Here is a 25,977-nt window from a genome sequence, read left to right on the forward strand (position 1 = left end):
AGCAAGTAATGTGTTGCCCAACACTTCGTCATATCGATCATTTTTAATAATGTTTATAGTCGAATCTTATGTTTCACTTATGCTCATCCAACAATCATGAGGTTATGTGTACGGCAACCAAGAAAGCTAACATGCTTTCCTGTCAGTTTGCCTTGGACCGAGCAAACCACTCCCTCCCTGATTTTCATTTGCGGATAGATGATCTGAAAATCACGCCTTCTCAAGTACATGATATCATGAAAAACCTAGACACCTCAAAAGCATGTGAACCTGATCTCATCCCGACTGTACTATAAAAAAATGCTCAGCTGAGGTTCTCCAGTTCTCTCCAAACTTTACAACAAATGCCTTAACGAATCTTGCTTTCCTGACTGCTGGAAAACTGCTTCTGTGGTACCAGTTTACAAGAATTCTAGCAAAAGAACTGACCCATTAAATTATCGCCCCATTAACTTTCCCCCTCTTTTCGCCCAAAATTTTTGAGTCCATAATTAATCAAGCTTTAGTCCATCACCTTACGGTTGCTAAACTTCTGTCCGATGAACAATATGGATTTAGGCAAGCCTGTTCTACTGCAGATAGCCTAACTGTAATCTTTGAACGTATATACCATACACTGGATAAGACAGGAGAGGGTATGGCAGTATCCCTAGATATATATATAAGGCTTTTGACAGGGCATGGCATGATGGTCTTATGAAAGTCAGATCATATGAACTAAGCCCGCTTCATTTAATTATTACAAGAAACCTTCTCAATCACCAATAGCTATGGCTAATGATACATTACTTGAAAGTACTTTGTTTAAACTCCTTGGCTTAACGTTCACAGAGAACATGTTCAAACAGATACATTGAGGACATTGCCAAGGCTACTGCAAGGAAGGTGAGCTCTTCCTACCGTGCTAGAAAGATACTTATGCCTGAAAGTATTCTGTACCCCTACAAGGCCATCATTCGCCCATGTATGGACTATTGTTGTCACATTTGGGCTGGTGCATCTTCCACTCCTGGCTTCAAAAGAGTCTCGAACTGTCAACTAAGTTCCAACCTCTGTCCCATCAACGAAATGTTGCGTCCCTCTGCCTGTTTTATAAGTATTTTAGTGGTAGATGCTCTGATGAACGACAAGCACTTGTACCCCCTCGATGTAAATACCCTCGACAAACCTGACAAGCAGCAAAATCCCACCCCTACACAGTAGAGATCCACAGCTGTCAGAAAGCCTTCTACTCTAATAGTTTTTTCCCCAGAACTTCTAGACTTTAGAATTCCCTTCCGAGTTCCTGCTTCCCCAAGTGTACTGACATGAAGAAATTCAAATGTAATGCAAATAGATATCTTGCTGTTCAACTCCCTAGATAGTATCCCTGCAATTTATGTTCTAGATAGTAGCCCCCTACATCAAAGTGGCATCGTGCCTTGTTTGGGGTGAAAATGCAATAAAAAATACTCATTTAACATGCACAGTATTTTTTCAGAGATAATGTATTCAATTTTTGTATTGTTATCATGGTTGCTCCAATAATTTTTTTTTATTCTTGACTCATTTCGATAACAAATAGCTTTCATTTCCTTTGGATTTGAAATTGTATTTATTAACTTATATGACCCCCCCCTCTAAAATGCTGAGTACTTTTTGTTTGAATCTTTTGGACCCGATTTTGTTTTTGTATTTCATGTATTGAAACATTAAATATATATAATTGGTGTTTATGCTGTTGCAGTTTGATACTGTGGAAGACATTACCATGAGACTGTTTTCCTGCAGACTACAATAGGGTTATCTTCAAATCCAATGTCAACAAGTACTTGTCATAAACTGTGGTCATAAATTAAATGCAACAAAACCATTGCCCTGTATTTTTTGTTCTTTGTTCTAATTCTGTAAATTATCTGCTTTTATAATTTTACTAGCAGGCCACCCAATGTTGACCGGTCGTAAAATATGAATAAATATTATATTTTAATTCATACATATTTCGTATTTATTATTATAGAGCCAATTAATCTCTATTGATTATTATCTAATATATAGTACTGATTTCAAAAGTTATAAATAAAAATACGATTTGGGTGCCATCCATGAGAATTGGAACCAAAATGTTTAGCACTCCAGTCTTAGTTGCTATTTTATCATTCCACCATCGCTACCATCTGAGTTACCATCAAATGGATACGAAAGTTAAAAATTGAGCGACTTTAAACTATGAATGTTTAATTTTGTGCACGCACAAAGTAACAGCTTGAGTAACATCTATATTCGATTTAATTCTGCCCAAATCAACTGTTTCCATTTTCGGCGGCCCCGAAAACCTAGTAATTTTAAAAGAATTTTTCGAGGGTGGAAAGATTTTGTTTTTTGTTGATCCTACATCCCCGAAAGGTGTCGCCAGCGTATCATTTGTAATTAAGATGGTGCACCAATCCTTCGATAAAATATGTCATAAAATTTTATTTTCTTGACCAAAAAGGTCAATGTTCTCCATTACGCCAAAGGCGCCTTACAATTTTTCAATAAAATGACGTCTTTTGGTGGTTTTCAGGCATGCTGAAAACGAATATCACAAGGTAAATTAGCGCAGACAAATAGTTTTCAGGATATAAATACCTGTATTATGCAATGTAATTTCTAGTAGTTTGAATTGGCTGTCATCTTTGTTGTTTCAATGAAATAGTTCAGTGAGCATGCGCAGACGAACTCTGAAGTTACTTCTACGAAATGCAAACGTTTATTCAACATAATTTCTAGCTAATTCCACCACAAAATTACTTTCAAGAATTCAAATTCAATGAAAGTCGGTCAATATGCACTGGTTGCTCAACCTGTTTATTCCGGAAGCCATTTTTAACAAGGGGAGGTTAAAAGTAAGAAAATGTCTTTCGGAATAAACGCCCCCAACCTCCCTATGTTAAGAACAGCTTTTGGAATAAACACCCCCAACCTCGCCATGTTAAGAACGGCTTTCAGAATAAACACCCCAATCTCCCCATGTTAAGAACAGCTTTCGGAATAAATACCTTCAACCTCCCTTTGTTAAGAATGGCTTTCGGAATTGCGCGGACCCCCCCCCCAAAAAAACTGAGGGTTTGCCGTTTGCTGGCCGTTCAAACATGGCCGCCAGTGATTTACATTGCAAAATACAGGTATTTATATCTTGTAAACTATTTGTCTGCGCTGATTTTCCCTGCGATATTCGTTTTCAGCATATCCGCAAACCCATTAAGTCGTCGATTTAACGAAAAATGTTGAGACATCTTCAGTTGGCGTAACGGAGCACACTGACTGACCAATAAAAAACCTACTCGTTCGATTTACGTGATTTTTGGAATATGATATCTTCGTACGGTGACGGGTACGTACATCATAAAGACTTTTAAAGATTTTTTTTTTGAAAATTTTTTTGGTAAACCTTGCAGAGAATGCTCTGTTTTACGGTTGTTGTAAAAATGGAACGAAAATTTAAATTTCGTTCCGTTTTAAATTCGGTACATTTTTTACATCGTTCACATTTAACATGTCAACTTTTAGAAGTTTTCGGTTATGCTGACAAGGGTGTTCCGAAAGTCGTTCTTAATATGAGGAGGTTGAGAGGGGCCTATTCCGAAAGCCATTCTTAACATGGGGAGGTTGAGGGGGTCTATTTCAAAAGCCGTTCTTAACATGGGGAGGTTTATTCGTTATAAGCATACCCGAAAACTTTTAAAAGTCGACATTTCTAATGTGAACGAACGGCGAGTTTTACTTATGTAAAAAAAAAAAAAAAAAAATACCAAAAAGGTATACCAAATTGACATTTTTTGTTTAAAAATTAAAATATTTCGTTTTTTTATAAAAAAAATAGAAGTTTTAAAAAGATTTGTAAATAAAATATATTTAAAAAATGCCTTTTCGTTTATTACTTTCATAAAAAGAAATTGTTAACATTAAAAAAAATATGTGAAGTTTACAATAAAAAAATTCGTAAACATTTTTATTCTGTAATGTTTACCAAAAGAATACGTTTAAGTTTTGTGTTTTTCGTTTGCTAACAAATTAAATGTCAAAGTTATTCTATAAATTATGCTTATTAAAAAAAAAAAAAGAAATTATAAGTACATTTTCTTAGACGCACATTTTTAATTAAAACACATTTTGTAAATAAAACGGTTAACCTTTATCAACTAATAATAAGCATAGCAAATATAAAGAATCAAAAACGCGTGGTTGCGACAAGCCACAGGTCTCTGTCAGCGCTTTGTGTCATAACTTAATTCGGGCATGCGTATAAAAGCAAACAACGGCTCCAGCGTTGCTTTCGCTCAGCAGAAGTTATTTTTTAAATGGTTTTGGGAATGTCTATCGACATTAAACTTAAGGAGTTTAAAATATACACATAAAAAGAGAATAAAATAATAAAAATACGGGCGTATTATTTTTATTTTATCGTTAATATTGAACATAAAATAATTTGGGGGTGTTACTGTTTTTTATGCTAGTTCCGCAATTCGAGCTGCCACATCTCGACGTTTTAAATATACCTTGAAAACCACCCTAATGAGACCTTACTACATTTGTTGATTAATTCGGGTAAGTTTTGTTTTATTTTATGACTTGTGCCATTTATAGGAAAAAGAGTTCTTGTTATTTTTTTTATTTTTACAGAATATAAACTGTTACCATATTATTTAATACCGAATTCAGTCATTTTGACCAACGTCTTTATTTACACATTAATTTGTTTTATAAATAAAGTCGGTGCAAGTCTATAAATGGTCCATAAGTAATCTTTTTTACTATAAATTAAAAATCTTTATAATGTATGTACTTGTCACTGCATGAAAATGTCATATTCCAAAAATCACGTAAATCGATCAAGTAGTTTTTTTTTATTTAAGAAAATCAAATATTTTGAGACATTTTATTGAAGAAAAACTTCACGCCATCTTGTTTTTGAATGATACATTGCTAGCGACACCTATTAGGAATTTTTTGAATATAAGATCGGCAAGGGGCAGACAATTGACTGTCAACGCTATAGAAAAAACTTGGATAATTAAGACATTTATAAATTTTTGAGGATGCTGAAAACGAAAATAACGTTTAAAATTCCATCAAACGAGTAGTTTTCAAGATATGAAGAAATGTTAGTTTAAAGAAAGTGGGGGGTCACTTTTCTATAATAATTTAACGTATAATGATCACCCACTTTATGGCCCCACTAGTGTAAAACTTGAATTTACGCCGCTGAAATACACATTTGCTGAATTTTTTTTGGAGTAGCGTCAACGTGTGGGTGCTCAATTTACGTAAAATTCTTCATATCTTGGAAACTACTCGTTTGCTGGAATTTTAAACGTTATTTTCGTTTTCAACATCCTCAAAAACTTATAAATGTCTGAATTATTCAAGTTTTTTCTATAGCGTTGACAGTCAATTGTCTGCCCCTTTCCGATCTTATATTCCAAACATTCCCAATAGGTGTCGCTAGCAGTGTATCATTCATTTTATAGTAAAAAAGATTACTTGTGGACCATTTATAGACTTGCACCATAAAGTCTGCAAATAACAGCTTGTACATAACCAATAGATGGGACTCTGACAATTACTGAAGGCCCGGGCCAGAGTGGACTTTGGGAATAATAACAACAACGACAAGATGACATCACACAGTTCAAATCTCCTAAATTAGTATTTTATCCCCGGTGCAAAATGCATCATACGTTTGTAAAAAAACACATTTAAGTGAGGTTTCTGCGTTGGCTGTAAAATACCATCGAGTAAGCTTAGCTGCTTTTACCATTACATCCACAATTGATTTTTCGGTACTTCTGCATTTACTGACAGCATTTCCGTGAATGTTGCCTTAACATAGCCCAGCAACTCCAGAAATATACCGAGTACAGATCAAACGGAAAACGCTCACTTAATGAAAAAGCAATGAATAAACACGCTGTTGGTTAAGCTAACGAAAACCTCAGCCGACGACAGTATATAAATTGGAAGAAAAAAGTTAGTTTTAATCGTGTAAAAAAGATTTTAATCATTGAAAAATATTGACGACATCAATATGAATTTAGCAACCTTTGAAAATATGTTATAGTCGCCACAACAATTTACCCAGTTTAAAAAAAAAAAAAAGGAACCAATGTGGCGTGCAGGACATGTTCAAGGAAATGTGTTATGAAAACACGAACTGCTGTGAGTGTTGGCGACTACCATTTAGTCAACCAAAAATATTCATGAAGAAATAATCTGACTGCCTAAAGAAAGAAAGAAAGAAAAAAAAATGAAATCTAAAAGAAAAAAAATTCCCTCTTATTCCAAAGAAATTACAAAAAAAACCCCACCATCTTTTCAAAAAATAAATAAATAAATAACCCCCCAAAATGCGGATAAAAAAATATACAAAATATTATTTTCCAAAGATTTCCTTACAAACAAATAAAAAACTTTTCTCACAAAGACATCTTATAAAAAAATTTTTCTGACAAAAAAAATAAATAAATAAATAAAATAAAAATAAATTCTTATACAAAAAACTTGCAAAACACATGTTTTCAGTTATTTGAAAAATAGATATTTATTCATGAAACTTACGGTAGTTTGATGTTATATTTTTATTAGATAAGTATATGCCAATTTGATACCATTTTAGGATGGCATCACAAATGATGATCTAAAAAACACAGATTGGTAGAACTAAATAAACAGAATAGTTAGTCACACAACATCATATAACATAACAAGTATAGTTACGGTACATATTTCTCTATCTTCCCCAAGTCATTGGTACATCCTCCGATGGATGGGACAAGGACTGACTGATTAGGTAAACACAAAACATTTCACAGTGTCTGGTCAAGAAATAGTGAAAAAGAAAGAAAGAAACAAAAACACATCATGGACCTTCGCTGTGTAGACTGTCCTCTAGCCCGGGGATTATTCTGCCCCAACTGTTTGAACGTAGTCTTTCAGCCATAGTAGCTTCAATTTGCTTTCGATTGGTGTCATAATTCTATTGGTAGGTATGGGCGCCTCTGACTGCTGTTGGTTGAGGGTTGTCAGTGTTGATCGGATCATAGGTGGTGACGACTCATGAGATGCTTGTTGTAGTAATGGGGAGGTTGTTGGCTGGTCATTGATGTCACTGCTAGGTGTGAGCACTGGCTTCTCTAGATCTGATTCGCCTCTCTCAGGATGCATGCCATGCACCAGTGTTGGCATGATGGCAGCAGGGGTGTGCTGTTTATTACTAAATAGCATGATATCATGTGGTTGTTTGCTTGTTGTAGTAGTGTGGTGACCGGGCATGGCTTGAGTTGATGGTTTTGTCCAGAGCATCAGGTTGCTATCAATGATGAGTTTATCTCTGGGAGCATAGACGAAGACATACTTCCAGAGAAATTTTCTCTTTCAGAGAGTCACGCTACCCAATCTATCAACGCGCACCATGTACTGATCAAACTGGTGCACTTCGATCACCTAATCAGTTTTGTCCCATTTGAATGGTTGGGGGCCAGTTTGGTTTTGAATTTTGCCCAAATCCCTGACAACCAGAGCTGTGTGCTCAGCAAGTAGCATGGCCGATTTCATATTCCTGTTTTTCAGGGCTTCCTCATGTGACAGAAATGTGTTGCTCCATGTGTCATGTGGTCTGTAATGGCCAGGTAGAATGGGTATGAAGTACTTAATGAGCCTGAAGGCATACATTGCAGGAAATAGTTTGGTGTCCTAGTCTGGAGAGTTCCTGTATTGCAGTAATGCATGCTGGAATTCATTAATGTTGAGTTCTCCATCTGAACCAGTATTATGTGAGCAGTCGTTTGACGGTTTTGTTGCCAATCTTGGCCCTGCAATTGCTATGTGGGAAAGCAACGGATGATAGGCAATGATGTATACCCTAATTTTGTAGGAATTGTGGCTGATGCAGTGAATTCATGTCAGAAGACAGCTCATCTAGTATACCAAATGTGACAAATGTTCGCAGGAGAGAGTCTATTAGACCAGATGCCCCTCTGGAGGTTCTTTCAACTATGAGCCAATTGGAGTTTCTATCAACAATGAATAAGTAGTGTAGTGGAAGAAGTCAGCACATACACACTGAAAGGGTTAGGCTGAAGATACAGGTGGTGTTGGTGGTGAGCTGGATTAGGAGGGCACCATCTGGTTGCAGTGATTGCAGTTGTTTTGGGTGGCTATAAGAGCTGGGGTGATCCTAGGCCAGAAGAGGGATGCTTCAGCTATCATAGATAAGATGCCTTGGTGTGCAGAATGGAGTATATCAAGGATGTCCTGTCTCAAAGCATGGAGAACAATACATTGCTTATATATAACAACACCATCAACTGTGTAAAGGTCCTCATGAAACTGGTAGTACTCACGCAAGGATACAGGTAATGCACTGTGGGATTCTGGCATTCCAGATTCGATAATCTCAACAAGCTTTACCTGTTGGTAGTGACCCAAACTCTGTCACAAATAATCGACTGCATTGAGTTGATGGATAATAAAGCACAGTTCTGGAGAGACTCCCACATCGGTGTCACACTCAACAATGTGTTGTATGGAGGAGAGGATGGTGTGGTTAAGGTCAGAGAATTGTGCCAGATGAGAAATGTGTTCTTCATGATCAGAGACAGATGCAATGTTGTCGACCAATGGCATCTTTGCAGGTTGGGGAGCATCGGTTGGATGGCGAGAGATAACATCTGCTGCATGGTGTTTGGCACCCAGAATGTGAATCATGTGAAACCTGTAGTGCAAGGTCTTTTCTTTCAGGTTGTGCAACCGAGCGTTGGATATACCCTCAAGCGATGTGTCACCACGCATTTTCAGTAGTGGTTTGTAGTCCATGTAAGGTCATCACACCCAAAAACAAAGTACCTGGCTTTCTCCAATGTATCAGCCACCGCTAGTGCCTCGCCTTCTATTAGAGCATAATGTGACTCAGCTGAGTGTGTGAAATAGCTGCCAACAAAGGTGACCTTCCATCCCTCATGACAGCTCCGACAGTGCTTCTGGAAGAATCAAAATACAAGACTGTTCTTTGACCAATCGGTGGCAAGGCTTGGACTTGTCAAAAATACAAACACCCTTCTCAATCTCACTGACTATGACTGCTTTGGAACAGGTTGTCAAGGTGGGCATTCCATACAAATGGCATTCCTGGCTTTAGCAACTGGCAAAATGGTTGCATTCTATCTGCCATGCTGAATGCATAAGACATCTGGTTCATTAGATGAAACCATGAGCGCATGTCCGTAATGTTCTTTGGTGCTGGGAAGTCCCAGATAGTTTGCAGGTATCTCTTGCATGGTCGAATGCTGTTGAGTGTGATCTCGAATCCAACGAAGTTCACTATGTCTTGAGCAAAGAAAAACTATTCAAGGTTGAGGATAATGCCATTTCTATCACAAATGTCCAGCCATTGACATGCTTGGAAAAAGCTGTCTTCAATATTGTCCGACCACAGGAGTGTGTCATCAACGCACTTTGTCTTGCAATGCACATTGCAACAATCTCGTTGAAATGCCACATGTAAACATCAGGGTCAACCGTTAGCTTCATGAGTGGGCCCTCCATGAGGTGGAGGGGGCTGATGCTTACATGTATTGAATGTATTTGTGCTGTATAGATCACGCAAATACTCCTTCAGTTCACAGTCCTGGCTAGGTGGGGAAGAAGAACGCAAGAAGAAATTTAGAAGCTATTCAGAAAATGAATTTTTCTGATTGAATATTTAATGACTCTTTCCGATAGAATTGTTGGATTTTATACTTGTTAATGTTGCTATCCTCACATGTTACGAACCTTTATTGTTTCAATAAAAAAATTCTATTTAATTATATTGAAAGTGCCTTTTAGTTCGCAAAGTTTTTATATATTTTCAAATCTAGGCTAACCAGTGAAACATTTTTTTTAGTAATGTTAATCTTCTAATGAATACAGCCTGTCTTTGATAACATGTGGTTTAAGCATTTTTCTTTATTATAATTCCGTTTGAATTTTTTTTTTTCATTTTCACCCCAAACAAGGCACAGTGCTACTTTGAAGTAGGGGGCTACTATTGGGGACATAAGTTGCAGGAATATAATGAAGGGAGATAAGCAGCAAGATGTCTGTTCACATTACATGTGAACTTCTGCGTGTCAGTACAGTTGGGAAAGCAGAATCCTGGAAGGGAGTTTCAAAGTCTAGCAGTTCTGGGGAAGAAACTATTAGAGTGGAAGGCTTTCTTACATCTAGAGATCTCTACTATGTAAGGGTGGGATTTAGCTGCTTGTCAGTTTGTGTTGAGGATATTTATATCGAGGGGGTACAAGTGCTTGTAGTTCATCAGAGCATTCACCATTAAAATACTTGTAGAACAGGCAGAAGGATGCAACATTTCATCGATGGGACAGAGGTTGAAGCTTAGATGTCAGTTCAGAACCTATCAGGTTGGCGATTCTCTTCTGAATCCTGTCTAGGAGTGAAAGGCTAGTAGCAGATGGGCCAACCCAAATATGACAACAGTATGATGTTTCTGAATTTTTGAGATGAGGATTGGTTATTTGTATTATTATTCATCGGACCATTGTTCTCATCTTGAGTATGATTTTCACAATGTTTCGGTAGATATAATCTCCGACCTTCTTCAGCAATAGCAATATGTAGTGCATATCAAGAGGAATATGTAGAGGAAAATGTATATATATATATATATATATATATATATATATATATATATATATATATATATATATACATTTTCCTAAGCAAAGGCAACTGCTTCTCTGCCTTTGTGGGCAGGATGTCTAGAAGGCTTTGATCAATGTGGGGAAAACCCTTCATATCAGACCATTTCTATTCATTTGAGAGTTCCCCCTTGTCGGGGGAGCTTGATTTCCCCAACATCATGGGGAAACAAATGAAATGGCGGAAAGCTGAATTGGCCTTCAGCCAACGTTCATTTCTGCACCTGTGTGAACTCATTCACTTAGCAAGTCAACTTTTTCATTGACATCGCTAAATTTGAACACTTTTCACTTCCTATGGCTTCATAGTGTAGTGGTAAGATGTCACACTTTCTTTTCTGCCTTTGCGTCACGGATTCGAGCCTGTCTGCCTACTAACACTTTTTTTTTCGGCTCAGCACACACCTCCAAACACTCGGGCAACGTGGGGAACCTCCGCTAGTCTATAATATAAATTTCACCTGTCTGTATGTATCTATGTATGTCTGTCTAAAACTTTCAACAGAGGCGACGGATTTTCATGAGGTCAGTATCATTTTGAAGCCGGACTCTTCGGGTGACAAATATAAAAAAAATTGGCCAAAAACATTCATTCCTTCACCCTCAACTGGGCACTTTTCTACGGGGGGGGGGTCGCTTTTTTCGCCGATATTTTCGAAAGTCATCGCCTCTTTTTGATTGACTAACCTTAATTTAAACCTACATCACTTCCGATTTGGTGATGAACACAACAGCAAACGTCACTTTTTTTTCACGTTCTTTTCCTCTTTTGCTGTACAGGTTCGAGCTTGCCTGTCTACTACCATTATTTTTATTTTTTTTTTTTGCTCAACACACTCCTCCGAACACCCGGGGAAACGCTGAGCACTCAGGCTAGTCTATAATATAAATCTCACCTGTCTGTTTTAATGTATGTATGTATGTATGCCTAAAACTTTTGACAGACGTGACAGATTTTCACAAAATCAGCATCGTTTTGAAGCTTGACCCTTCGGACGACTAATATAAAAAAATGGCTAAAAACATCAATTCGTTCACCCTAAATGGGACATCTTTCTATAGGGAGGGATCGTTTTCTTCGCCGATATTTTTTAAAGTCATCCTCTCTTTTTGATTGACTAGCCTTAACTTAAACCTTTATGACTTGCGACTTGGCGATGGACGCAATGGCAAAGATGTCACATTTTTTTTTATTTTGTTACAATCTTTTCCTCCTTCGCTGTATGGATTCAAGCCTGCCTGCCTACTACCACTTTTTTTTTTTGTTGCTCAACACACATCTCCAAACACCCGGGCAACGCCGGGCACCCAGGCTAGTAAGTAATAACTAATGAAGTTTAATCTTTAAAAAATTGTCATCTAAACGCTTCTAATATTATCCAAGCTATATATTTGTACTACAATCACAAAAGCAGTTAAATAAAACACATTCTTTATGCAAATTACTTTAAGATGTTCCTTCAACTTTTTCTAGTGCTAAATAGCAATGAGATATTTTGTATGTACACCACTCGAATTCCACTACTTAACAATATTCTTTATTTTGCTTTGGAAGAAACATGAAGTAAACCAATAATTTGTTAAATAAAACGTTATCAATGTTTCAGAATATTTTTAGATGTGGATTGAAAATTTCAATTATTTGGACTACTGTTCTCATCTTGAATGTTATTTTCACATTTCGATTGATGTAATTTCAGATCTTGCACTGTATCTTGTTGAATTTGAGGATCGTTATGTCGAACTCAGGAATCTGTACAGAACCTTTTATTTAGCTCTGCCAGTCATCACGAGGTAGAAATTTTAATTTATCCATAATTGTATTCTTAATATCGCTTGTACCGATGACTGAAACTTTTAACCTCCAGAAGACTGGAACCTAGAGGTGATATTTACTTAAAACTTATATCCGTTTTCAGAACAAAGCCAAATAAAAGCAGAAAAGGTTTGACATTTTGTAAAAAGGAGCTTTTGTTTTATTGAATATGTAATAGGCTTTCTGGTCTAAAAATGTGCCGATTTTATTAGGCAAGTTTATTTTAAATATAGCATAAATAGATCTGAAAATGCTGTTCTCTTGCCCCCTCTACACCACGCGTCCCTATAATGCTAGTCCAAGTAGCAAACTATGGTTTGCTTTTTAAAAAGCGAACGCTGATGTTTATTTCAAAGACTTGTTTGCATTGAAGGTGGACACTTTAAAAAGATAAGTTGTGAATTTGCGAATATCTTCCTTCTTTTAGATGCAAATGTTAATATATTTTACATACAGTGTATTCAGACAGAGGGCAAGCATTTTAATCGGTTTTTGGCCAAAAATTTGGCTGCCAAGGGGTCAAAGTTTGAAAGATTTGACAATTGCGGTCTCTAGCAAACTATTCCGCCAATCTTGGTTCAAAACATTTGAAATTTTACATAAAGGGTATTTAGACATGCAGCAAGCTTTTTAATCAGTTTTTGAGCGAAAATTTTGCTGCCAAGAGTTCAAAGTTTATAGAGTTGACCTTTGCAGACTCTACCAAACTCCGCTGCCAATTTTGGATCTAAACACTTGAAATTTTAGATGTATGTTACCTGGACATGACTCAAGCATTTTAATATATACATTTGCACATAAAGTTATGAACAGTACATAGGGCCCAAGCAAAGCCGGGCTGAACTGCTAGTATTACAATAAAATTACAAATGGATGATGCTTAACATTAATTTATTATTAATGCCAGTGTGTCATTTCAGTTAAGACCAAAATGACAATACACAAAACATTTATTTTGTCATACTAGCTCTATTTATGCGACACTTCAGACAATTACCAAAAATCATCTAAGAAAGTTGAAATGTTTTCATCAATAACTTCTATTGCATTAACTTGATACACATTAAAAATGTATATAAATAACTCTTAAGGTCTTGAATAGAGCCGCTGCACCAATATTGAATCTAAGATATTTCAATATTGTTTGAAATGGAATGGACATGTTGTCAAAATATCTAATAATAGAATCCTAAATCAGTTTTATATGGATAATTAGCTGAAGGGAAGTATTCGCTGCACAAATAAAATGCGAGGCATAAGAACTGCATAAAAATACTTGGATGAAAACGAATATTAATGTTAATTGTTGGGTATATATGCTTGTTTCTTGCAACAATAAAATTAATGGTTGAGAGAAATTATTTATCCAAACATTACATTCGGCTGCAAACAAAGCAAAAAGCTTCCTATTTCTAATTTAACACACCTTCTTCAAACTCACAAGCAGGTCATCGCTTATGAAGACTTAAAGATCATTCAAGAATAAAGGTTCATGAGTGTCAGGTTGCCAGTGAGACATCACAGTGATGACTGATAATGGTAACTGTTGTGAAGGAACATAACTGGCTATACACCGGTTACAAACTGTATATATATATTGGACTGTTTGGCAGACAGCGGCAGACAGCGGCAGACAAGCAGTCGCAGTAAGACGGATAGTCTTACGTGTTGATTATCAGACTTTCTTCCCCATACTTGTTACTATGTACTTCTATTTACCTTAGGCGAGCAGCCTTACGTTTCTGTATTATAAATAAACCCCATTACACATACCACTCGGTGTAACTCACGTTTGTCTTTATTTCCTAAGTATTTAGGAATATAACAATGGCGACGAAAGGATGTTCTTTCTCTTAACAGAGATAAATTACCGTACCAAGGACTGTGTACAATGCAAGGATTTTTTGTTTTACGAAAAAAACAAACTACACAAGGATTTTTGACCACGTGCGTCAATGAATTTAAAAATTTTTCCTACCTAAAGTAGCGAAAAGTACGGATTTTTCTTCGTAAAGAACTCACAAGAAATTATAGAAACATGTTCAAGGTAAAGTGGAATTTATATTTATTTTGACAAGTAAAAAAAAAAAAAAAAAAAATGGTCGCAAGTTGAATTCGAAACTACACTAAAGGATTACGAGTTTCGAAAGAAAAAATATAAATACAACGACTATTGTACCATTTTATGCCACGTGGGAACGGCAGCCATATATTTTTTTTTTTTTTTGGAAAATTAATTGTTTGTTATTGCCTTTATATAAATAATTGGAACTATTTGTCGTGGGAAGTAAGAAATATTTTGTGTATGAACTTACGTTGTTGAAAAAAAAAAAAAAAAAAAAAAAAAAAAAAAAAAAAAAGAATTATTTTACAAAGCCTGTTGAATTACTATGGATGAACTTTGTTGAAACGTGTTGTGTCTGCATATTGCTACTAATTTACGATATACGTAAATTTACGATTTTTCTTTGGAATTATTGTGTAGAATTCGAAAAGACATTTTTGTACTAGAAGCTAACATGGAACAATTAGCAGAGTTAACTAAGGCTCTAGCCCTTAGCATCCAGGAACAGACAAAAATGACTCAACAATTTTTAGCGCAACAACAACAACAACAACAAATTCAACAACAACAGCTACAGCAACAGCTGCAACAACAACAAGAAAGAACACAAAAAACTTTAGAGGCACAACAAGAACAAACAAACATACTACAACGACAAATGTCGACACAGCAAAAGAATTTAGAAAAGCTAATTCTAACGTCGACCGGGAAGAAGACTAATTTTTCTGCCGAGGGTATTTCAAATTCACTAACGGAATTTCGTTACTCCCCGGATACTGGTGTTACTTTCCCTGCATACTACAGAAGATACGAAACAATTTTTACGAAAAGATGTTTAGACTGGACCGATGAGGAAAAAGTTACCCTGCTACTACAAAAACTGGGTACTGATGAAAACACCAAGTATGCAAATCTAATTCTACCAAAAAAACCGGAGGAGGTTTCGTTCGAGGAAACAATTAGTACCTTGTCGAAAATATTTGATAAAAGGGATAGCCTATTTCACTCTAGATACAAATGTTTGAACATTCAGTAGGCAGAAGCTGAAGACTATCTAGAATATGCTTGCACTGTGAACTGTTTATGCGAATCATTTAAATTGAATGAAATTTCCGCAGACCAATTTAAATGTTTAATCTTTGTACAAGGTCTCACAGCACCAAGGGACAAAGATATACGTTCACGGATCCTAACAATTATGGAGGCGGATCCTAACATAACATTGCAAAAAGTCACTGAAGAGTGTCAACGTCTGATTAACATAAAGAAAGACAACACTCGCATTGAAGAGAAAAATATTTTTAAGGTGCAGCAAGTAAAAAGGCAAGGGACCACAAGAAAGTCCAGGTTCCAAGAACACAGGATCCTTAAAGGATACAAAGACTCAAAGCTAAAGTGTAAATGTTGTGGTAGTTTAAGACACAACAATAAGACCTGCTGGTTTAGGAACAAAATATGTTATGAATGTGGTCTCAGAGGTCACAAGGGAACATACTGTGCCCAGAAGAAAAGACAAGGGACCGATAATGTAAATACGCTTCGCATGAATAAAGAAAAAAGCTGCGAAAGACGGAAATATGTTGATGTTCGGATAAATGGACATCTGGTTACATTGCTTCTGGATAGCGGTGCAGATATTAGTATTATAAATGAAGATATATGGAAAAGGATAGGTCGACCTGAATTAACGAAAACCAGAAAGACGGCGAGAAGTGTGTGCGGCAAAAGATTAGAGTTCAAGGGAGAATTAAAATGCAAAGTGACATTCGCTAACCAGACTCATAAATCCAAAGTGTACGTCGTACCAGGAAAGAATACATGCCTGTTTGGGGTAGATTGGATTGTCCTGTTTAATTTATGGGAGAAACCCATAAATTCGTTTTGTAACGTTTTAACTGCAGAAAAAGCAAACCAAAGGGAAGACTTCCTGAAGGATTTGAAAACTGAATTTCCCAATGTTTTTGCCGAAGGACTAGGACTCTGTATTAAGACAGAGGCAAAATTTGAATTAAAGAAAAATGCCACTCCAGTATTCAAACCTAAAAGGAATGTGCCTTTTTCAGCGATGGACGCAATCGAAAAAGAGTTGGATAGACTTCAACAACTGGAAGTCATTGAAAAAGTTAACCACACAGATTGGGCAAGTCCAACCGTGTATGTAAAGAAAAAAAATAACAGAATAAGGGTCTGTGGAGATTTTTCAACGGGTTTAAATGACTGTCTATTGGACCATAATTATCCCCTTCCGTCCGCAGAAGATCTGTTCTCTAAGCTTAACGGAGGAAAAATCTTTTCTAAGATAGACCTCTCAGATGCTTACTTGCAAATTAAGATCAGCGATGAATGCTCCAAATACTTAGGCATAAATACTCATAAGGGCATTTTTAAGCTAAAGAGGCTTCCTTTTGGATTAAAGGTTGCTCCTGCTATTTTCCAGCAAATTATGGACACGATGCTGGCAGGGTTGGAATTTTCAATGGCCTACCTTGACGATATCCTAATTAAAAGTGAAAATTTGCAAGATCATAAGAAGCATGTAAAAGAAGTATTCAAAAGAATACAGGAATTTGGTTTTAAATTGAGCCCAGAAAAATGCGATTTTTTTATGAAAAAAATTAAATATCTAGGTCAAATAATCGACAAAGAGGGTCGAAGACCGGATCCACAAAGGACTGAAGCAATTGAAAAGATGCCTGCTCCAGATTCAGTGACAAAATTAAAATCGTTTTTGGGATTAGTTCAATACTATGCAATTTACATCCCTAACATACATAATTTAAGAGCTCCTCTTAACGAGTTACTGAAAAAGGGTGTTAAATGGAACTGGAATAAGGAATGTGAATCTGCTTTCCAAAATATCAAAAGATGTCTACTGTCAGACTTAGCATTGGCACATTTCAATCCAGAAAAGGAACTAATACTAGCAACGGACGCCAGTGATTACGGTGTTGGCGCTGTATTACTTCACAAGTATGAGGATGGTAGGACAAAAGCTATCGCCCATGCTTCAAGAACGTTGGTTGCAGCGGAGAAAAATTACAGCCAAATTGAAAAAGAGGCGCTGTCGATAATATTTGGAATTACAAAGTACAATCGATTTCTCCATGGACGATCTTTTATTTTGCAAACCGACCATAAACCCCTACTTACCATATTTGGATCAAAGAAAGGCATTCCCACACATACTGCGAATCGATTACAGCGATGGGCTGTAACCCTCTTAAACTATCAGTTTAAGATGGAACATGTATCCTCAAAAAAAGTTAGGACACGCAGATGCATTATCACGGTTGATCCCTAAAAGAAGCGAAAGTTTCGAAGAAACGGTAATTGCTGCACTTAAAGACGAAAGTGAATGTACAAGTTCAATGTGTAATATGATACGTGAACTTCCGGTAACTTTCGAAAAAATAAAAAAAGAGGCAGTAAATGACATTTTCATTAAGAAAATGAAAAATCAATTGGGATGGATAAAAAAAAATAAAAAGGTAGATCAAACAACGCCTTTTTCCATCTGTGAAGATGTGCTCATGTATGGTGAGAGGATCGTAATTCCACTAACGTTACAGAGGAAAATTCTGAAGGAATTTCATACAGGTCATCCGGGCATTTCGAGAATGAAATCCCTTATGAGAGGATATGTGTACTGGCCTGGTATGGACAAGGAAGTTGAAAAATGTGTCAAGACATGCAGAGGATGTCAATTAGCAGCTCGAGATCCTCCAGTAAAAACGACGCCATGGCCAAAGACGGACCTACTCTGGTCACGTCTGCATATTGATTATGCGGGACCTATAAATGGTTATTTTTACTTGATTATTGTAGATTCTTTTTCAAAATGGCCAGAAATATTTAAGTTTAGACATCCAACAGCAAAAAACACTGTGAGTGCGCTTAATGAAATTTTTAGCCGTTTTGGAGTGCCAAAAACCTTAGTGAGCGATAATGGAACAGCATTTACTGCTCATGAATTCAAAGAATTCTGTGACTCACTAAATATTCTACATATGACAACACCTGTGTACCATCCACGATCGAATGGGTTGGCCGAAAAATTTGTAGATACGTTTAAAAGGGCACTTAAGAAAAATCTTACTACGGACACAGACGAACAATGTATTCAAACATTTTTAGCAATTTACAGGGTGACACCAAATCCTAATAATAATGTCAATTCTTCCCCGGCTGAGCTAATGTTTGCAAGAAAGATAAGATCTGTCTTCGATAGGCTGCTACCAGAGAAAAAGAAAGTTTTCAAGAAAGAAAACCTTAATACCAAGTGCTTCTCCCCAGGTGAAAATGTATATTTCAAAAATTTTCAAAATGGACGAAATCAGTGGGTTGAAGGTATTATCAAAAAAAGGATTGGGAGCATGGTCTATACCATCCAAGGATTAAGTTTTGTCTGCAAAAGACACAGAAATCAAATACGTCCCAGACTGTCTCCAAATGTGGAAGAGACACCAATGGAAACATTGTGCGATATTTTTGATATACCAAAACCAGCGTGTGTACCGCAAACAATGAATATTTCGCCTGAACCGACCATACGGGCTGGACAGAAACCTTTACCCCGGGTAACGCTGACCAGAAGGAAAAGCGCAAGAAAGAGAAAAGTTACCAGGAGATTAAGCCCTGACCCTAAAAGGAAGAGGTATTTAAGCTAAAATCAGGAAGATTTCAGCTTCAGGGGGAGGTGTTGTGAAGGAACATAACTGGCTATACACCGGTTACAAACTGTATATATATATTGGACTGTTTGGCAGACAGCGGCAGACAGCGGCAGACAAGCAGTCGCAGTAAGACGGATAGTCTTACGTGTTGATTATCAGACTTTCTTCCCCATACTTGTTACTATGTACTTCTATTTACCTTAGGCGAGCAGCCTTACGTTTCTGTATTATAAATAAACCCCATTACACATACCACTCGGTGTAACTCACGTTTGTCTTTATTTCCTAAGTATTTAGGAATATAACAGTAACAATTGAGTAGGATTAGGCGGGCAGTTCTAAGAAAAGAAATTTACTCACATAATTTTCATTTATTTTTTTATTTATTTATTTTTTTTTATTACAATTTCACCCCAAACAAGGCACATTGCCACTGTGGTGTAGGGGGCTACTATCAGGGGTAGCAACTACTGGGGCACTATGTTGGGATTTTGGCAGCAAGATGTCGGTTCACGTTACACTTGAACTTCTGCATGTCAGTACAGTTGGGGAAGCAAGAACCCTGAAGGGAATTCCAAAGTTTAGCGGTTCTGGGGAAAAAACTATTAGAGTAGAAGGCTTTCTTACATCTAGGGATCTCTACTGTGTGGAGGTGGGATTTAGCTGCCTGTCAGGTTTGTGGAGGGTGTCTACGTCGTGGGGGCACAAGTGTCTGCAGTTCGTCAGAGCATTCACCATTAAAATACTTGTAGAACAGGCAGAGGGACGCAACATTTCGTTGATGGGACAGAGGCTGAAGCTTAGATGCCAGTTCAGGGCCTATCAGATTGGTGACTCTCTTTTGAACCTTGTCTAGGAGCGAGAGACTAGCAGCAGATGCACCAGCCCAAATGTGACAGCAATACTCCATACATGGGCGAATGGTGGCCTTATAGAAGTACAGGATACTTTTGAGTGTTAGTAGTTTTCTAGCACGGTAGAGAGAGCCTACCTTCTTCACAGCGGCCCTAGCAATGTTTTCAATATAATTGTTCCAACTCATGTTTCCTGTGAACGTTAGGCCAAGCAGTTTGAAAGATGTACTCTCAGACAGGGAGTCACTGGCCATTGCTATTGGGGGCAAAGAAGGTTTCTTGTAATTATTGAAGGAAACTAGTTTACTCTTGGCAGCATTGAATGTGACCATTCATTTTTGTCCCCATTCCACTACAGATTGAAGGTCATCCTCTAGTGTTTTTGCCATTTCTTTAGTTATGTGTTCATTTGTTTTCCTGTCATGGTTGTTATAGAGTGTGGTGTCATCAGCATATATACCCATCTCAGAGGCAGTTTTGTTGGGGAGGTTATTAATAAATATTAGGAACAATAGAGGTCCAAGGATAGACCCCTGAGGTACTCCCGCATTTATACCACACTGTTTAGATGTACGACTGTCAAGGACAATCTGAATTTTTCGCTTATCTAATAAGGATTTAATTATGTTAAATATTCTACCAGTGATACTGTATGATTTAATTTTCCTGCGGAGACCCTCATGCCATACCCTGTCAAAAACCTTAGATATATCTAGAGCTACCACTCTGCCCTCCCCCGCTTTGTCCAGTGAATGGTATATACGTTCAAATTACAGTGAGGATGTCTGCTGTGGAACGGGCTTGTCTAAATCCATATTGTTTTAAGCACAGATAGAGAATATAAAAAATTGTAGATAGTAGTTTTAGCTAGATGAGTGTTTATTTTCCAGATAAGACCCTAATTTACCTTATATGTGCTCCTGGGTTGCACTTGCTTAGACTGCTGCGTTTATATTTGCCCTCTATTACTCCCATGACAGTGGAGTTACTATCTTAAAGAGCATATCTGAGAAAATTGACCAACTCATGTCTACTCATTTTTCGGTTAACATTCACATCTGTGGAGACTTCAATGTCCACAATGTGGAATGGTTGACCCAACTCTCTTCCTGATCTAGATCAATGATCTCCCAAAAACACATCCTTAGATCATTCATAGACATTTATTCTGACAACACTATCATCTATGGCAGCCCATTAAAGGTCATAAAAAGGACCAAGTTCTCTTTAACTCTCTCACCTTTGATCTTGAGCATGTGGTACAGTGGGGAAAGAGGTGGTTGGTTACTTTTAATGCATCTAAAAACAAGCTTCTATCTTTACATCATCGTTCTGATCCCCATCTGGCATCAATTGAAATTAATGGCTCTTGTCTAGGGGTGGCTCCATGTTTTAACAAACTTCTGGGCTTTAGCTGTACTCCTGATCTGAAATGAAACATGTGCATCAAATCTGTTGCCAAGGTTGCTGGAAAAATGGTGGGATCCTTTTGCTGCTCCAGTAGATATCTTACTGCTGATGCAATTCTCTGTCTATATAAAAGCCAAGTAGGTCCAAGGATGAAGTACTGTTGCTACATATGGGCAGGAGCTGCTAGAAGCAGCTTATCCTGCTTTGGCAGTGTTCAAAATAGACTTTGTAGCTTAAATGGGGAATGCTCTTTTCTCTTCCCTGCAACCTCTTTCCCACAGAAGAGACGTTGCAAGCTTGTCTCTGCTTTATAATTATTTCCATGGTAAGTGCTCGTCTGAGCTCCAATCTATGGTCCCCCCCCATTACCAAACTTTCATGAAAAACACTTGTCTAGCTGAAACCACTGTCAATCATTTTCCCCACTCTTTATCTGTGCCTAAACCGAAACGTAGATTCCATGAACAAAGCTTCTTTCTTAGAACTGCACGCCTGTGGAACTCTCTTCCATTTGTCTATTTTCCATCTGACTACAATTTGGTCGTCTTCAACGTAAACAAATTCTTGATGAACCGTCCCCTTAAGTAATCCAATTTACCAAATTTCCACTACTAATGATTGCTATATTATCCCATTGACTACTGTACACTCAATAACCCTTATCCTCGAGTGGCCTCCGGGCCTCGATAAATGGTGACCCCTATGTAAATTATATATATATATGTGTGTATATATATATGTATATATGTACATATATATATATATATATATATATATATATATATATATATATATATATATATATATATATATATATATATACTTAGGGGGAAACCACTTATCAAGGCCCGGAAGTCACTTTAGGATAAGGATTAATGTGTTAGGTAGATAGTGAGACAGTGATCAGTAATGGTGGAACTTGTATAGGGCTTAATTATTTCAGAGAGCGGCTCAATAGGAACTTATTTACATTAGATTAAAAATTACTATGTCAGAATTTACTGTGTATGCGTATCTATAATATTTGTGTGTTCTGATTAGAAAAGTTAGAGAATCCATATAAAATCTATTTGCTTTCAGAAGTCTCATAACTCCCACTTCTTTTATTTTGTTGTTTAATCCTCACGTTTCATGAGTGACGTTTCTAAAAAAAGAGACAAGAATTCCTATTTTCTGCGCCAGACTCTATTCCATTTAACACTTATGGTTGGAAGTTTTTTTTACCTTGAAATAGTATTTTTTGTTCCTTGCATCAAGTGGCTTCATGCCTTGTCTAGAGCGATTTCAATAGAAATATTTTTTTGTTTATTTATTAGACTATACTATTGTTATTTTTAATATAGGATGGAATACAAACTATTTTAGAAGAAAATAATGTTATTCATTCTCCGAGGAAATCACACTGTGTATTTTGCTGTGGTGGCATCTATCACTAAACCTGGCAACTGCATAACTACATAAATTTTAGCTGCTTGTGTTATTTAAAGATGTATGAAAACATATCGTCTGAAATAATTATAAAAAAATAAAATTAAAAAATTGACGTCCGAAATAGACTCCACAATGTTAATAACAAATCCACGGGAATTTCTGTCATTTTTGTCAATGCTATATAATACAGGGTGGAACGATAAAATTGTCGCCCTAAAAAAGATGACATGATTCCAGTTCCATTTGATGAAAACCAATTTTCTTTTTTTGTTGCAGACCATTTACTAGTTGACCAGTTGTGTATAAATCCCAAAGTGACACAATGTTCAACAAGCGAGATCAGAGATACACCGCTGTACAACTCATGTTCTTGAAAGTTAATGCCAAAGTGTACCTGAATGTGCTGAAGAGTGTGGTGATCCCCTAGTGCAATCAGGTGGCCACTGGCAGACTCTGGGTGTGGCAGCAGGACTCGGCGCCGATTCACAAGTTCAAAGAGACCCAGGCTTTGCTTCAGAAGGAGTGCTACGACTTTGTACCCTTCTCTCACTGCTTCCCCTCCTCCCCTGACCTGAACCCGCTGGACTACTTCGTTTGGCCATACGTAGAGAACATCACCAACATAATCTTCTACAACACCAAAGCAAGCCTGATCACTGCCATCCGTTACGTATTTGCTGAGCTCCCGCCAGCGCTTGTGGAAAAGGCATGCTCCCAGTTCTGAACCCTTATTAAGGTGGTGATGGAGGCTGAAGGTGGCTACATTGAATAGTTGTCAGCTCTACTACATTATCAAGTTACCTAAATAGATATTTTCAATAAAAGTTTTTAAAATAAAGCTCTAGTGTTGTTTTCTTTGTGGCAACAAATTTATTGTTCCACCATGTATTAGTAATAGTTTCACAAATACCATGGTTAAGAAGTTAAATCAAATAATGTATTGCCTTAAGTAAGAAATCGTAATGAAAAGAAAGCAAAGGTTTCGTATGCGATTCTCGTATTTTATTTTAGAAAAAAACTGTTTAAGACTTACATTTCACATCCTTACATCATTCATAAATCATTTCTCTCCATGCAACACATACTCTCAACCTTCACTGACAAGGTTTTACTTTCATAAATCATCACAATGCGTACACTAGACACTGTCCTCGAGTGTCTAAGGTCTCTCTGTACAGGGGTTTGTCAGAACAATCTGGCATGAGGATACTTTTTCCATAGAAGTAAACCCTGACCAAATATTCAAAATCACATAGTATTCGCTACCCAAATAAGATCTCCTCACTATGGCTAACCTACATTAGCTTTTACGAGGAATGGTGCACCTTCTCCAAGTGATGTTACCTCAAGTAACAGCACGAAACTGGATACTCCACCAGACTAGATAAATTCTTGTCCTGGAATTCAGTAAGACCAAGAGACCAAAATAAAAGATATAATACAATATATGAAAATGGTTAATTGGGGAGAGGAAAATTATGTTCTCAACTTCTTTATTAACCCAGTCTTTGAGAAATAAAGAACTTAAGTGGAACATTCGAATATCTATGTATCTCATATAAACTTCAAGTGTTTACTCCAGGTTGTGGGCCCCTTGATTTCTGAGAACTTCGACTGAAGTAAAATAAAAAAAAAAGGCATAACAGACTCTTCCCTTCGTCAAAAATGATAACACTACATACTGATTCCTTTTAATATACACATGGCCTGTGAATTTTTTCATCCTAAAGAGGATGACCTGGTATTGAGGAGTTCTATCGAGTGCAACAAGAGGGGAAATTTGTTTAGTTTTATCCCAGTAATTAATTTATACAATAATCCATTCTATAAATTGCATGTGAATATGTTGTCACAACACTATTAACCCATCCATAATTTGTACAAAATCTTATTGCCCTATATGGTTTATCTACTAAAACACAGGGCAATGCCTGCTCGCTTTGAATGGGTTTTATAATTCCATTAGTAAACATTTATATTTCTTCCTTCACAAATTTAAATTGGGTAAGCATTTCGTACTCGTATATATAAATAAAATTACAGATCAGAATTATAGCATACAGTGATTTCAGAGCAAAGAAAACTTACACACGTTTCTGGGAAAATCCAGAGCATATCTGAGCAAATTTAAGTAGCTACACAGAAATCGTTGTCTTCAAAGTCTGTTGCCAAATAAAAACCATAAAATATCAAGGTGAACATTCATACAAAGAAATTTTCAAAAATATTCAGGAAAGCAGTGGAGTTTGTTGGAACTTGACTGATATCCGTAATCTCATGATATTATCGGTAAATTCTATGGTAGTATGTCTATCCATAGACTTGGGGAATCCAGATCATGTAGACCTATAGTTCTTGCATGAAAAATCTTGTAGCATAGAAATTATAGTTTAAAAGGTTAAAAGTTCAGATTGTCCAAAAAGTCACTGAAGTATTTTGAAATTAAATAGATTCTTTATTTATGATATCTTTCTGTAATTTCAACACAATCTGACTAAGATATTGGGAAAGTAAAAAAACGAAAATTCAAACAATCTTTATTTCTGAAAAGCAATGTCCTAAATGTTGCCCATTTTCAGCTTTGCATATTTGTGCTCTTTCCAAAACATCATTCATGACGGATTGCAGAATCTCTGGGTAGTGAATTCCCTTAATTAGTTCCTGATGTTTTCCTCCACTTCTTGCAGGGTTTAGGCTTTGATATTTCAAGGTCTGCCAGCTTGCAGAATGAAATACTTTGGAAAGGGCACAAATATGCAAAGCTGAAAATGGGCAACATTCAAAAGACATTATTTTTCATAAATAAAGATTGTTTGAATTTTGCATTTTTTTTTTTAATTTCCCAATGTCTTAGTCAGATTGTGTTAAAATTATAGAAAGATATTAAAAATAAAGAATTTAAGTTTAAAACCCTTAAGTGATTTTTTTGGATACTCTGTATTTAGTTTTAGGTTCGAACGTTATGATTGGCATTAATATTGCTAGAACTGAATTTTCGAAGTCTACGAAT

At 36.6% G+C, this 25,977-nt stretch overlaps 1 protein-coding gene and 1 long non-coding RNA gene across 2 annotated transcripts in view; both read left to right on the forward strand.

The window, feature by feature from the left end:
• Window positions 1–25,977, forward strand: part of LOC145296251 (H(+)/Cl(-) exchange transporter 7-like) — a 594,517-nt gene that overhangs the window by 14,020 nt on the left and 554,520 nt on the right. The window lies entirely within an intron of this gene.
• LOC145296747 (uncharacterized) lies at window positions 1,217–23,805 on the forward strand. The gene is made up of 2 exons (XR_013870022.1): window positions 1,217–4,569; window positions 23,244–23,805. It is a non-coding gene; the product is annotated as an uncharacterized LOC145296747 (long non-coding RNA).

The sequence above is a fragment of the Euprymna scolopes genome, chromosome 1, assembly GCF_053919585.1.
Source record: "Euprymna scolopes isolate OS-2025 chromosome 1, ASM5391958v1, whole genome shotgun sequence".
Taxonomy (NCBI): Eukaryota; Metazoa; Mollusca; class Cephalopoda; order Sepiida; family Sepiolidae; genus Euprymna; species Euprymna scolopes.